Source organism: Erinaceus europaeus, chromosome X (genome assembly GCF_950295315.1).
Source record: "Erinaceus europaeus chromosome X, mEriEur2.1, whole genome shotgun sequence".
NCBI classification, from domain to species: Eukaryota; Metazoa; Chordata; class Mammalia; order Eulipotyphla; family Erinaceidae; genus Erinaceus; species Erinaceus europaeus.
In genome coordinates, this window is record NC_080185.1 from 91,600,977 (window position 1) to 91,615,158 (window position 14,182).

Below are 14,182 nucleotides of genomic sequence, written 5' to 3' on the forward strand. Positions count from 1 at the left end.
TTGCTTCTCCGCTGGACGCGGACATTGGCAGGTTGATCCATACCACCAACCTGTCTCTATCTTTCCCTAGTGGGCTAGAGCTCTGGCGAGGCAAAGTTTCAGGACACACTGGTGAAGTCATCTGCCCAGAGAAGTCAGGATGAAATCATGGTCGCATCTGCAACTTGGTGTCTGGAAGGTGGCAGGACATAAAATGAGACAAAATGGTCAATGAACAGAAACCAAAAAGTAGGAACAGAGCAGATGAGATTAGGGTTCTTAGGGTAGAAGAAAGTTAGAAAGTCCATTTTGGGCATGTTCCTGGGGGCACACAATTATTATAGTTTTGCTGGAGTTTGTTAGCTAGCCTGATGTTGGATAAGAACATTGTCTGAGAAAATGGTGTCAGAGTAGAGTAAAGGGCTAGAAAGTTGGATTAGCACAGAGAGTAGCTCCCATCCTTTCTCATTCATCATTATTATTATTTTTTGCCTCCAAGGTTATTGCTGGGGCTTGGTGCCTGCCCCATGAATCCACTGCTCCTGGAGGCTATTTTTTCCCTTTTGTTGCCCTTGTTGTTTTATCATTGTTGTGGTTATTATTATTGTTGTTATTGCTATCATTGTTGTTGGATAGGACAGAGAGAAATTGAAAGAAGAGGGGAAGACAGAGTGGGAGAGAAAGATTGACACCTGCAGATCTGCTTCACCTCCTGTGAAGTGATTCTTCTGCAGGTGGGGAGCCGGGGGCTTGAACCCGGATCCTTGAGTTGGTCTTTGCGCCATGTAAGCTTAACCCAATGCAACCCAATGTGCTGCTGCCTGACCCCATCTCATTCATTTTTAACTGGGGTGGGGGGTGCTGCTTTACAAGACAGTTGTCTCAGGGGCTACAGTTTCTTTTTTTTTTTTTAAGATTTTATTTATTTATTAATGAGAAAAGTAGGAAGAGAGAGAGAGAGAGAGAGAGAGAGAGAGAGAGAGAGAGAGAGAGAAAGAACCAGATATCACTCTGGTACATGTCCTGCCAAGGACTGAACTCAGGACTTCATGCTTGAGAATCTAGTGCTTTATCCATTGCGCCACCTCCCAGACCAGACCGGGGCTACAATTTCTAATCTCCCCCAAATGCATGCCAACATAATCATCACCAGAGTGCCTTCTCTCTCAGTGCCCCACCCCATCTTAGTCTCCTCCCCGTCACTTTTTTTTTAATCTTGACATTGGTATCCTCATAACATTTATTTCACCAAGTGTGAGGTTTGTGGTTGCTTTCTTATATAAACTGTTTTTTTCCAAGTTCAGAACACTCATTTAATTTCAAAGGTTTATCTATTTAATATGAAGGAAGGAAGGAAGGAAGGAAGGAAGGAAGGAAGGAAGGAAGGAAGGAAGGAGGGGTGGAAAGAGAGACCAGAGTGCCACTCAGTTCTGTTATAAGGTGGTGCTGGGAATTGATCTGGTAGTCTCTGGGGTTTGAATCATGCTAGTTGGTGCTCTAATAGGCTGAGCTATTTGCCCAGCCCCAAGACTTTTTTAAAAATTTATTTTCTAAGAAGTTTAGTAGGAGTGAGTATTGATTTTCATCATATGCTTTTTAAAAAAAATATTTATTTATTTAAGAAAGGAGACATTAACAAAACCGTAGGATAGGAGGGGTACAACTCCACACAATTCCCACCACCCGATCTCTATATCCCATCCCCTCCCCTGATAGCTTTCCCATTTTCCATCCCTCTGGGAGTATGGACCCAAGGTCATTGTGGGTTGCAGAAGGTGGAAGGTCTGGCTTCTGTAATTGCTTCTCCGCTGAACATGGGCGTTGACTGGTCGATCCATACTCCCAGTCTACCTCTCTCTTTCCATAATAGGGTGGGGCTCTGGGGAAGCGGAGCTCCAGGACACATTCATGGGGTCATCAGTCCAGGGAAGTCTGGTCAGCATCATGCTGGCATCTGGAACCTGGTGGCTGAAAAGAGAGTTAACATACAAAGCCAAGCAAATTGTTGAACCATCATGGACCTGAAGGCTGGAATAGTGCAGATGAAGTGTTGGGGGGTACTCACTGCAGATTATTGTGTACTTCTGCTTTCAGGTATATATTTTGCCCTAGAGTATGGATACATGTGAATATATGCTCTATCTCAGGGGACCTGGTCTATATCTAGATTTTGGGACTTTGTTAGGAAGTGAACCACTTGAAATGAAATTAGAGAATACTACGAAAGGAAAGGTCTCACCAAGTAATGAAGCTGAAGGGTTGTCATTCCACATCTGAAGTCTCTGAACACAGTCTGAAGTGAAGCATGCTGGGGTGGCACTCGTTGCATTGATTAGCTTGCGATCTCATCATATGTTTCTCTCATCATATGCTTTTTAGCTTTTTAGTATTTTTTAAAGTGAAATGATTTTTTTCTCATTTAACCTAGTTATTTGATTTCTTTTCCAAATAGAAAGATCAAGACAAAGACAGAGAGAGAGACAGAGAGAGAGAGAGACCACAGAACTGAATCTTTCTTCAGTGTGGAAGGAGCTGGGAGCAAACCTGGGGGATAGATGCATATGAAAAGCAGTGCAGTTATGGACCTAAAGGCTGGAATAGTGCAGATGAAGTGCTGCTATGGGATGCATTGGATCGACCTTCTCGTGGTGCACCCCGTGAGTACCCATTTACTGGGGAAACTGACGATCCTTCCTAGCCGACTGAATCCACATGGATCCCAGTCACTTTCAAAGCCAGCAACAAGCAGACATCAGGCTCAACCTGACGCTGTTGACTGGCTACGGAAGAAGGGCAAACGCTAGAAGAAAGTGCTGCGGGGCAGGGGGGTATTCCCTGCAGACTCTTGTGTACTTCTGCTTTCAGGTATATATTTTTCCCTGGTTTATGGGCACGTGTGAACATATGCTCTATCTCAGGTGTGGAGCTGTACCTCTCTTATCCTACAGTTTTGTTAATGTCTCCTTTATTAAATAAATAATAAAAAATAAAAAAGCAGTGCACTAAGTGAGCTATTTTGCTGGACATTGACTTAAAAAATATTTATTTATTCCCTTTTGTTGCCCTTGTTTTATTGTTGTTGTTGTTGTTTTCAACAAGGAGCCATAACTTTATTAATGATAGAAACAGTACAAATTTCAAACCACAGCTGCAGATACTCTTCTAATACCCGTCCCTAAAAGTGTTTTTTTCCAGATATATATATATTTTTTCCATAATAGCATTTACAATATCATTACTGTTGTTCTTCAGGGCTCGAACTGCCTTTGCTCTTGATACATTTGCTTGTGACATGACTAATTCTATCTTTAACTTCTACAGTGGTTTCGTCAACCTCTTCCTCTTCACTCTCCTCTTGTACAGTTGAAGTTTGCATGTTTTCCTGGATGTTTGAGACCGCCTCACCCTGAACATTGAATTTCTCCGCAGCTGCTAGCTGTGCTTGCTGAGACAAATCTTCAATCTTTGCTTCTCCAAAAACTATGTAGGTATCTGATGCTGGGCTTTTGTAGACGTCTGGCTTTGTGATGACAAAGAGGATGTTCTTTTATTTTCGGATAGTGACTTTAGTAACCCCTGTAACCTGCCGAACACCCAGTTTGGACATAGCCTTTCGTGCCTTCTTTTCACTCCGGCTCTGTTTCGCTTTACTGACTGATTCTTCATCGATTTCAGCTGCTGCTGCCAGCTGAGCTTGTGTGGTTGCTTGTGTGGAATCCTGTTCCTCAAGCTCTGGAACTGACTCATCGCTACCAGATTCTGTTCCAGACCCTGTCTCTCTACCTGTGGCTGTGGTAACTCCTGCTCTGTAGCAGGGACGGTTTCTGTGGCTTCACCGGGCATTTTGTGCGGGGAACGCGGAACCAAGATCTGTTCTTGTTATTAATGTCTTCGCTGTTGGATAGGATAGAGAGAAATGGAGAGAGGAGGGGAAGATAGAGAGGGGGAGAGAAAAGACAGACACCTGCAGACCTGCTTCACCGCTTGTGAAGCGACTCCCCTGCAGGTGGGGAGTCGGGGGCTTGGACATTGAATTTTTAAAAAGATTTTTGAGGCACTCTAACCTTCATGGGATAACTCCCTTTTGGCCAAGATATATTAATTCTACAGTGTAACTGGCAGCATCTACATTGTTGTCTATATTCATAGTAAAGTTGATATATATATAATCTGTGTGTGTGTGTGTGTGTGTGTGTGTGTGTGTGTGTGTGTGTATGTGTGTGTTTAGCGTGAAGGCTGGCTTACGGAGCTCCCAGCAGAGGGCTATTTAACTGGAGAGGATTCATATCATAGTGAACCCTTAAGTCCTGGTGGTAATGTTGTCCCCAACTTGGTGAAGTGGATAAGAAAACATTGCAAACTACTGTCCCTGTGGTGTGACATTTGTATGATTGCACAGGCTGTGAACTGCCCAACCCTCAGGGGGGTACTGCTTGCATTCTGGTATGTAAGAATAATCCTTTAGAGTTATGCAGTATAGACTACATAACCATATACAAAGGCTTGCTGTACATTGGTTCTGTAAAAGACATTCATGTCTGAGAGTCCAAGGTCCCTTGTTCAATCCCCAGCACAACCATAAACCAGAGCTACTCTGTTAAAAAAATTATATATATATATATATATATATATATATATATATATATATATATATCCAGGCAGTGGCACAGCGGGTTAAGCGCACATAGCACAAAGCGCAAGGACCTGCATAAAGATCCCGTTCAAGACCCTGGTTCCCCACCTGCAAGGGGGTCAGTTCACAAGCGGTGAAGCAGATCTGCAGGTGTCTGTCTTTTTGTCCCCTCTGTCTTCCCCATCTCTCTTGATTTCTCTCTGCCCTATCAACAACAACAACAACAACAATAATCAACAAGGGCAACAAAAGGGAAAAATTATATATATATGGTTCTGGCCCACCAGCTCTGTTTAGCAAATAGGAGTGGTAAGCCTCTTCTCCTATGGCTCACAGGAAGAGTGTTTTTTTTCCCCAAAAAGTAATTGTTCATATTTAAGACTAGATTTCATATAATAATCTGGGTATTAGCATGTTACTCTACAATACTAATGTACTCTGGACCCAGATTCAGTCATTTCTTTTTTACTTGCTTAAGTGTAATCATAATCATAAATTTAATTCCTTTTTTCTTTGTTCTTTATGGGGAGGGTTTAATGTATTACAGTACAGTTGATGACACAAGGGTGCAATTTCTGATCTCTCTGGGAAAAGGATCTGCAAAATAATTTCACCCCCAAGTTAGGTCCCTCTCCACCATCATGCACCAGTACCCTATGCTCCCCTCCTTTCTCCTTTGTCCGTTGTCCTCAGAGTCCTTTGCTGTGATACCAAACTCAGTCCAAGTTTTACTTTGTATTTTCCCATTATGTCCTTGTTTTTTAAGCTCCACTTATGAGTGAGATCACTAAATGACCTTTCTCATTTTGACTTACCACACTTAACATGATTCCACTAACAGTGTAGAAGAATTCCTTTTCCACCACTTTCTTGCCAACACTTATTGTTACTGTTCTTTCTAATGTATGACACTCTCACAGGAGTAAAGTGGAATCTCATCTTTATTTGCATTTTCCTGATAAGCAGTGACTTTGAGCATTTTTTATACGTCTGTTGGTCATTTGGATGTCTTCTTTGGTGAAGATTTTGTTCATTCCCTGTCCCCATTTTATAATGGGGTCATTTGCTTTTTATCTTGGTGGGTTTGGTTAGTTCTTTATATATTTTGGTTTCTCCCCCATTTTTTATGGTGTTGGTTCCCTTTGCTGTGCAGAAACTTTTCAGTTTGATGTGGTCCTGTTTTTTTTTTTCTTGAAGTTGGACTTTCCCTATAAGGAAAATAACTTAAAAATTTCAAAACCATTATACAGATTTATATTCAGAAAACTACAACTTCTGTGGGAGTAGAAAGAAACCATTCTGTACCTCTGAATTCTTTAGAGTCTACTTCAAATATGAGGCAGATTGATAAGAGAAGCAATAAAGCTAGAATTATTATTTATTTTCAAACTTTATTTGTGATTAATAGTGGGTGACAAGTTTGTATTAAACACAGATATCTCTACCTCTATCTCATCTCTATCTCTCACTCATATACATATGGGAGAGACCCAGAAGTTCTGAGTAACTCACCATGCAGCCCTAGATGTGATTTTTTAAATTTATCTTTTAAAAATTTACTTATTTATAAAATAGAAACACTGACAAAAAAATAAGATAAGAGGGGTACAATTCCCACCACCAGAGCTCTGTATCCCATCCCCTCCCCTGATTGTTTTCCTATTCTTTAACCCCGTGAGGTTAACCCAGGGTCATTGGGGGGGGAGGTGGAAGGTCTGGCTTCTGTAATTACTTCTTGAACATGGGCATTGACAGGTGGATCCATACTCCCAGCCTGTCTCTCTCTTTCCCTAGTGGTAAAGGGCTCTGTGGAGCGGAGCTCAAGGACACATTGGTGGGGTCATCTGTTCAGGGAAGTCCAGTTGGCATCATGGTAGCATCTGGAACCTGGCAGCTGAAAAGAGAGTTAACATATAAAGCCAAACAAATTGTTGATTAATCATGAGCTTAAAGGCTGGAATATTACGGATGAAGATTTGGGGTCTCCGTTTTGGAAATAGCTAGTAGGTCTATTTTAGGTATATTCCACAAGGCCCATGACTTTATTAGTTTTTGCCTGAGCCTGACATCTGATATGCAGGTGGATTCAAGTTATTGTCTGGTGAGATGATGTCATGACTAGAAAAAGGGCTGCAAAGCTGGATCAAGGAAGAGAATAGCTTCCAAATATGGGAAAAGTGTATAAATATTGTTTGCTGTAAACACCCATCGATTTGATCTGGGGCCCATATTCAGCATAGGAGCTCATGTAACCACTACATCCCTGTGGGTCCAAACTTGCATTCTGTGGTCACAGCTAGGAACATTCTGAGTTGCACCAACTTTAGGATCCATCTCCTTCAGGTGGTAGATAGAGTATGTTATCCAAACCCCCTTCGGAGGATGGAACATTCTCTACCATTGTTGATCCACATTGAGGGCAAGGTCCTATAGGGCCCCCCAAAGGGGTCCATTATGTTGTTCCTGATGGATATGACCAGTGATAATGGAGAGAGGGATCTATTCGAGGTCTAGGCTCATCGTGTTGTGTGGGTTGCTCCCCTACATGTCTATAAACAAAGATAGTTAACTTTTTGGTAAGACTCCATGGTACTTTGTGGTGTGTGTGTGTGTGTGTGTGTCTACATATGCCTACACAGAGATAGGAAAACAGGGAGAAATAGGAACAGAAGAATATAAATAATAATAATAGGTTCATAGAAAAATTTCCCTTTGGGCTGGGGGGTGGGGACTAAGTGGTAAAATACATGTCCTGCATGTGGCATGTGTGAAAAGCAGGGTTTGATCCCTGACACTACATATTACAGATCAGTGGTCTCTCTCAGACACTCTCTCATGAAAATAAATAAGCTAAAACAAAAAGAAGGATTTCCACCATTGTATTATTATCATTGATGTTTGATTTTCTATTCCATTTTGGTTGCTAGGGGATATGATGTGAGAGCTACTGATTTTTTGTTGTTGCTTTATTTCATTGCATCTTTTGTTATTTTAGGGTCGATAAGACATAGACATGCTAGATAACTTTTTCAGGGTCACTGTCAGACTCCCAAGTACAAGGTGAGAAACCAATATCTGTAATTGCTTTTCTTTTCTTCCAATATCCTAGTGAAACATCCACACAGATATTTTAAAAAATCAATCCATAAAAACTCTGAAAGAGAGAGAGAGAGAGGGAGAGGGAGAGGGAGAGAGATTGAGAGAGAGAGAGATTGAGAGAGAGAGAGAGAGAGAGAGAGAGAGAGAGAGAGAGAGGAAGCCATCAAGAGATCAGAAACTTTAGGAAGATGGGAAGTAGAGTGGTCCTATTTAAGGGAAAGCCAAAAGAGGACAGATATCAGGTGGAGAGCCCTTCCTCCCCCAAAAACCCACTGACAGTGCTAAATTCTGAGCTCATGAGGACTGACAGGAAGACTGTGATAATTAATCCTAATAAGCAGGTATCCAAATGTAGATGTTACTTGTGTACATTTGGTGCCATCTGGTTCAGACAGCACATTTGGACATACAAAATGGTGTCTTTTAAAATTGTATTTTAGCAAATGCAATATAGAATTGTAGATCTTTCTTGTGAATTTGCTCACACCAGAAAATAAGAGTTTAAAAGGGAAACATGACTGAATTTCAGCTCCTACTCATTCCCTCAGTGTGATGCTACCATTTCAGTGCACCCTCTTCTTCCCCCTTTAACTGGTCGCCTTGTTATTTTCCTGTTGCACGACTTTTGCAAGATAGATACACAGGAATTCCTCTGATCTTACTAGGGAAGGTGTTTTTTTCAGTGCTGTGTGGGAAGGATCCCTCTGCATACGGCACAGACAGCAGTGTTTTAAATAGGAAATGTTAGTGAAATTAATAATTAAATCAAATTTAGTAGTTTATGTAATTACTAAGGCTAGTTTAATTTAATAATAAATAGTAATATACAGGTCCTCCTCAGAGGCTGTTAAATCTAATATTCATTTCTCATTCTGTCCAAGATAGAGCAGCCCCATTCCTCCCCCACCAGGCCATAACCCCCCTTTTTGATTTCTTTTAAAAAGCATTGTGATTGGGGGGGAAGCATAAAAAAAAGTATTGTGATTTAACAGAGGGTTTTTGTTGTTGTTGTTGTTGTTTGTTTGTTTGTTTTCTCCAAGGTTATTGCTGGGGCTTGGTGCCTGCACTACAAACCCACTGCTCCGGGAGGCCATCTTTTTCCCCATTTTTGTTGCCCTTGTTGTTGGATAGGACAGAGAGAAATTGAGAGAGGGGGCCGGGTGGTGGCGCGCCTGGTTGAGCGCACACGCTACAATGCACAAGGACCCAGGTTCGAGCCCCCGATCCCCACGTGCAGGGGGAAAGCTTTGCAAGTGGTGAAGCAGGGCTGCAGGTGTGTCTCTGTCACTCCTCCTCACTATTTCCCCCTTCCCTCTCAATTTCTGGCTGTCTCTGTCCAATAAATAAAGATAATTTAAAAAAAAGAAAGAAATCGAGAAAGGAGGGGAGAGAAAGCATACCTGCTTCACCGCTTGTGAAGCGGCCCCCCTGCAGGCTGGGCGCTTGAACCTGTTTTCTTATGCTGGTTCTTATGCTTCGCGCCATGTGTGCTTAACCCGCTGAGCTACTGCCTGGCCCCAATTTAAGAGTTTTACAAGCTTATAAGCTTTCAGGGATAGGAGTCAGGTGGTGGTGCACTTGATCAAGTCCCTGGTCCCCATCTGAAAAGGGAAAGCTTCACGAGTGCTGAAGCAGGGCTCAAGTGTCTTTCTGTCTCGCTCCCTCTAGATCTCCCCCTCTCCTTTCAATTTCTGTCTCTATCCAATAATAAAAATAAATAAGAAAAAGAAGATTCCAGGGATCTATTTTCACACCCACACATGGTAAATGTAAGTCACCATACCCTCCACCAAAGTCCTGTGTGCCCTTCCCCATGACTGTCATAGTTCTCACAAAGTCCAAGGGACAGTTCAGCCACCATCTTTTTTCGAAGGTTCATTTGTTTCAGTTGTCTGTATTCCACATATGAGGGAAGTCATCTCGTAGGTGGCCTTCACCTCTTTGCTTATTTCACTTAGCACAATCACCTCCAAACCCTATGTCTTTGCAACTAGAAAGGAAGAAGATGTAAAAATGAAAGAAAGAAAGTAAGAAAGAAAGAAAGAAAGAAAGGAAGGAAGGAAGGAAGGAAGGAAAAAAGCAAGAAAGAAACTTGGAAACTACACATAAACAGGAAAATTCTGAAAGGTTAGGAAAGGCATACTGCCTAGGGACTTCAGGGTTTGAACAGCATGGCTGTGAATTTTTCCCCAGCTTTCTTTTTTTTTAATTTTAAATTATCTTTATTTATTTATTTATTGGATAGAGACAGCCAGAATTCGAGAAGGACGGGGGAGATAGAAAGGGAGAGAGACAGAGAGACACCTGCAGCTTCCCGCTTCACCACTCACAAAGCTTTCCTCCTGCAGGTGGAGGCTGGGGGCTTGAACCCTAGTCCTTGCGCATTGTAACATGTGCGCTCAACTAGGTGAGCCACCACCCAGCCCCTTTCCTCAGCTTTCTTATTGCTGCTCCCACATTCTGGATTGGTGGAGCACAGATCTAGGATGGATGACAGGCACAGAGAAGAAAAGATCTCTGAGAAAGTCTGTTTTATCATGCCAAAGGACAAGGAAAAGAGTGGCCTTACAGAATGGAAAATGATTTTGGCAGTACTCAGAGACACACCACCTCCACCACGCTCCAATGAGGCCACACGGGGAGCTGATCAACTACCTAACCCTTACCCCAGCCCCTTGGAGGCAAGCAGTGGTGTCGGTGGTGGTGGGGAATGAGGGGGCGCTGGGCAGATTACATTATATAGGGTGTTGTAGGGGATTGTGAGGACCTGGTTTCTACTTTGAGAAACCAATGGAAGGCTTTGGCAGGAAGTGACATTATCTGACTTAGGTTTGACAGGATCTGGGTGATGAATTATAAATAGACAGAAAGAGTGGTAGTGGTGGTGGGGGGTGAATGAGACAGAAGCAACTTGTATTTTCTTTCGGAACCACAAAGCAGCCCAAGGAAGTTGTCAGGGCACATTTTTCTCACATTCAGTTTGAGGTTTTGACATGGAGTCTCAGAGAGGTAAGTGCCCTGTTCAAGGTCATATCATTAGTAGAAGAAAAGTGTGTTGTTTTCTGGTACCCAGGTCGTCAAACTTCTGTGGAAGGAGTAGCTAATTTACAGGATGCAATCTTGTTTGGAGAAAATTGTGAAAGAGTGTTTGCCATAGTGCTACTGTGACTGTGAAATTTGCTTCAGGAATGGTTATAGGAGACACAGGAGAAAGAGAGGCTTACAGGCTTGGGAAGGATGTTTAATATAGACCTGCACTGTCTGCCTTCCGCCATTAGATGGCAATTTTCTCTTTGTCACAGAGGAAATGGCACCACAGTTTTCCTGGGCAGTTGGTGGTAAGGAAGAAATTAGGGGCTGAAACTAATGTATGACTAGATTGAGGCTTTGAAAAAAGCAAAATCAGGAGTCAGGCGGTAACTGCACGTGGCGCGAAGCGCAAGGACTGGTGTAAGAATCCCGGTTCCAGTCCCTGGCTCCCCACCTGTAGGGGAGTTCCTTCACAAGCAGTGGAGCAGGTCTACAGGTGTCTGTCTTTGTCTCCCCTTCTCTGTCTTCCTCTCCTCTCTCCATTTCTCTCTGCCCTATCCAACAACATTGACATAAACAACAATAATAACAACAACAATAAAACAAGGGCAGCAAAAGGGAATAAATACATATTTAAAAAAATAAAAAAGCAAAATCCAGATGATCCAATACATGTTTGGCATGGTTTCAGACCAGGATCAGAGGTTTGAGAGTAGAGGTAGACTGGAAAGAAAGAAGAAGAAGGAGAAGGGAGAATTTTTGTTTGTTGTTTTTTTATTAGAGCACTGCTTAGCTCTGGTTTATGGTGGTGCAGGGGATTGAACCTGGGACTTAAAAGCCTCAGGCATGAGAGTTTCTTTGCATAACTATTATGCTATCTACCACTGCCCAGAGGAGAGAGAATTTAACAAGCACAAGCACAAGCACAGCTGATGGGACAAATCAAAATATCGGGTTTTGTTTGTTTGTTTGTTTGTTTTCCCAGCGAGCAGGTCCTACAGAAGAGTAATTCCTAAGATCAATTCAGCGAGGGGGCAACTTGTAGTCTTTTAACTATAAAGAGCAGAACAAAATAGAATATAACCGAGAGCTGGACAGTGGTGCAGCAGGTTAAGCGCACATGGCGCGAAGCGCAAGGACTGCATAAGGATCCCAGTTCGAGCCGCTGACTCCCTACCTGCAGGGGGGTCGCTTCACAGGTGGTGAAGCAGGTCTGCTGGTGCCTATCTTTCTCTCCCCCTCTCTGTCTTCCCCTCCTCTCTCAATTTCTCTCTGTCCTATACAACAAGAACGACAGCAATAACAACAATAACAACAACAACAACGATAAACAACAAGGGCAACAAAAGGGAAAGAAATAAAAAATAGTTTCTTTAAAAAAAATAGAATACAACCAAGTGGGAAATTTCAGCATACATAGCACATGGTAAGATTAGAATTAATGTGTGAGACTTGTCTGGTTCTATAAAAATAGCTATATATGTATTGAGCTATAATGCAAAAAAGCATTATTTTCTTTTAATCATGAGTATAGCCAAAAATGTTTGAAAAATAATGAGGTAGATTAAAGCAAAGTGGATAGAGGGAGTGTGCTCATTTGAATCACATGATTGCGTAGAGGTGTTTATCTTGGCTATAAATGCTTTAATTTTCTATTTATTTTATCGATTAATTTCATATTGCTTTATAATACTCTAAAATTTGAGGAGGTAGTTTCATACTCATTCATGTGTGTAAGAGTCATCACACCCATCACCAACATTCCAGTGACATATACCAGAGACATCTCTACTATTTTATCTAGTTTCATGCCCTGTTGACTGTCCCCCACTTATAGATTGAAGCACTAACCTCTGGTAGCTCAGAATGTGACTGTATTTGCAGAGAGGGTCTTCAAATGGGTGATTAAGTCACAACCCCAGAAGTGGTGCAGTGGATCAAGCGTTGGCCTTTCATGTATGAGGTCCTGAGTTTGGTCCTCATCATCCTGTATGCCAGACTGATGTTCTAGCTCTCTCTCATAAACAAACAAATCTTTACTTATTTTAAAAAGGGAGTGATTAAATTAGAATGGGACCATTAGGGTGGGCCTAGTCCAACATGACTAGTTTCAAAGGAAATTTTGTACACACAAAATGACTCTAGGAATGTGTGCGCAGTGGAAAGATCATGTAAAGACTTATCTGCCAGCCAACGAGAGAGGCATCAGGAGAAACCAAATCTACTGATACTCTGACCTGGGACTTCTACACCCTAGGAATGTGTGAGAAAATAAATATTTGTTCTTAAGCCACTTAACTTTCTTGGCCTTGTATGTCAGCCCCTGCAAACACTCATTTCACTTCTGGGACATGGAACAAGAAAATATCTGGGCTATTGAATGCCCTTCAGTTTTCCAAATGAGAATTCCTTGTTTCAGTTCAGTTTTTCACAAAGGAAAGCACTTATGCTCTTCTACCAAATAATCCTGCATTCGTAATAGTCATCATTTTAATAAAGACATACTTTTGGCTTAGTTATTTTACTTCTCCAAGACTGAATTTTCTTGCCTATCAAGTAGAAGTAATAATACCTTTCCTATGATGTGCATGTAGAGATTAAATTATGTAACTAGATCTAAGTAAGTCACTATAGTTTTTTTTTTTTTTTTTTTTTTTGCCTCCAGGGTTATTGCTGGGGCTCGGTGCCTTCTGCACTACGAATCCACTGCTCCTGGAGGCTATTTTTCCCATTTTGTTACCCTTGTTCTTGTGCTTATTGTAGTTGTTATTGTTGTCATAGCTGTTTTTGTTGTTGGATAGAACAGAGAGAATTGGAGAGAGGAGGGGAAGACAGAGAGGGGGAGAGAAAGATAGACACCTGCAGACCTGCTTCACTGTTTGTGAAGAGACTCCCTGCAGGTGGGGAGCCGGGGGCTGGAACCGGGATCCTTACGCCGGCCCTTTCGCTTTGGGCCACCTGCGCTTAACCCGCTGCGCTACCACCCGACTACCTATAGTTTTGTTTTTTTATATTGACTTAATAAAGATCTAAAAGACCATAGGACAAGAGGGGTACAATTCCACACAATTCCCACCATCAGAGTTCTGCATCCCATCTCCTCCATTAGAAGCCTTCCTTTTTTTTTTTTTTTTTTTTTCCTCCAGGGTTATTGCTGGGCTCGGTGCCTGCACCATGAGTTCACCGCTCCTGGAAGCCATTTTCCCCCCTTTGTTGCCCTTGTTGTTGTAGCCTCGTGTGTTTATTATTATTGCCATTGTTGATGTTGTTCGTTGTTGGATAGGACAGAGAGAAATGGAGAGAGGAGGGCAAGACAGAGAGGGGGAGAGAAAGATAGACACCTACAGACCTGCTTCACCGCTTGTGAAGCGACCCCCCCTGCAGGTGGAGAGCCGGGGGCTCGAACCGGGTTCCTTACTCAGGTCCTTGCGCTGCTTTGCG

The 14,182-nt window shown here is 42.3% G+C and overlaps 1 pseudogene; it reads right to left on the reverse strand.

Moving 5' to 3' along the window:
* Positions 1 to 3,098: 3,098 nt before the first annotated feature.
* LOC103119372 (nascent polypeptide-associated complex subunit alpha-like) lies at positions 3,099 to 3,844 on the reverse strand (annotated as a pseudogene).
* Between the last annotated feature and the right edge of the window lie 10,338 nt (positions 3,845 to 14,182).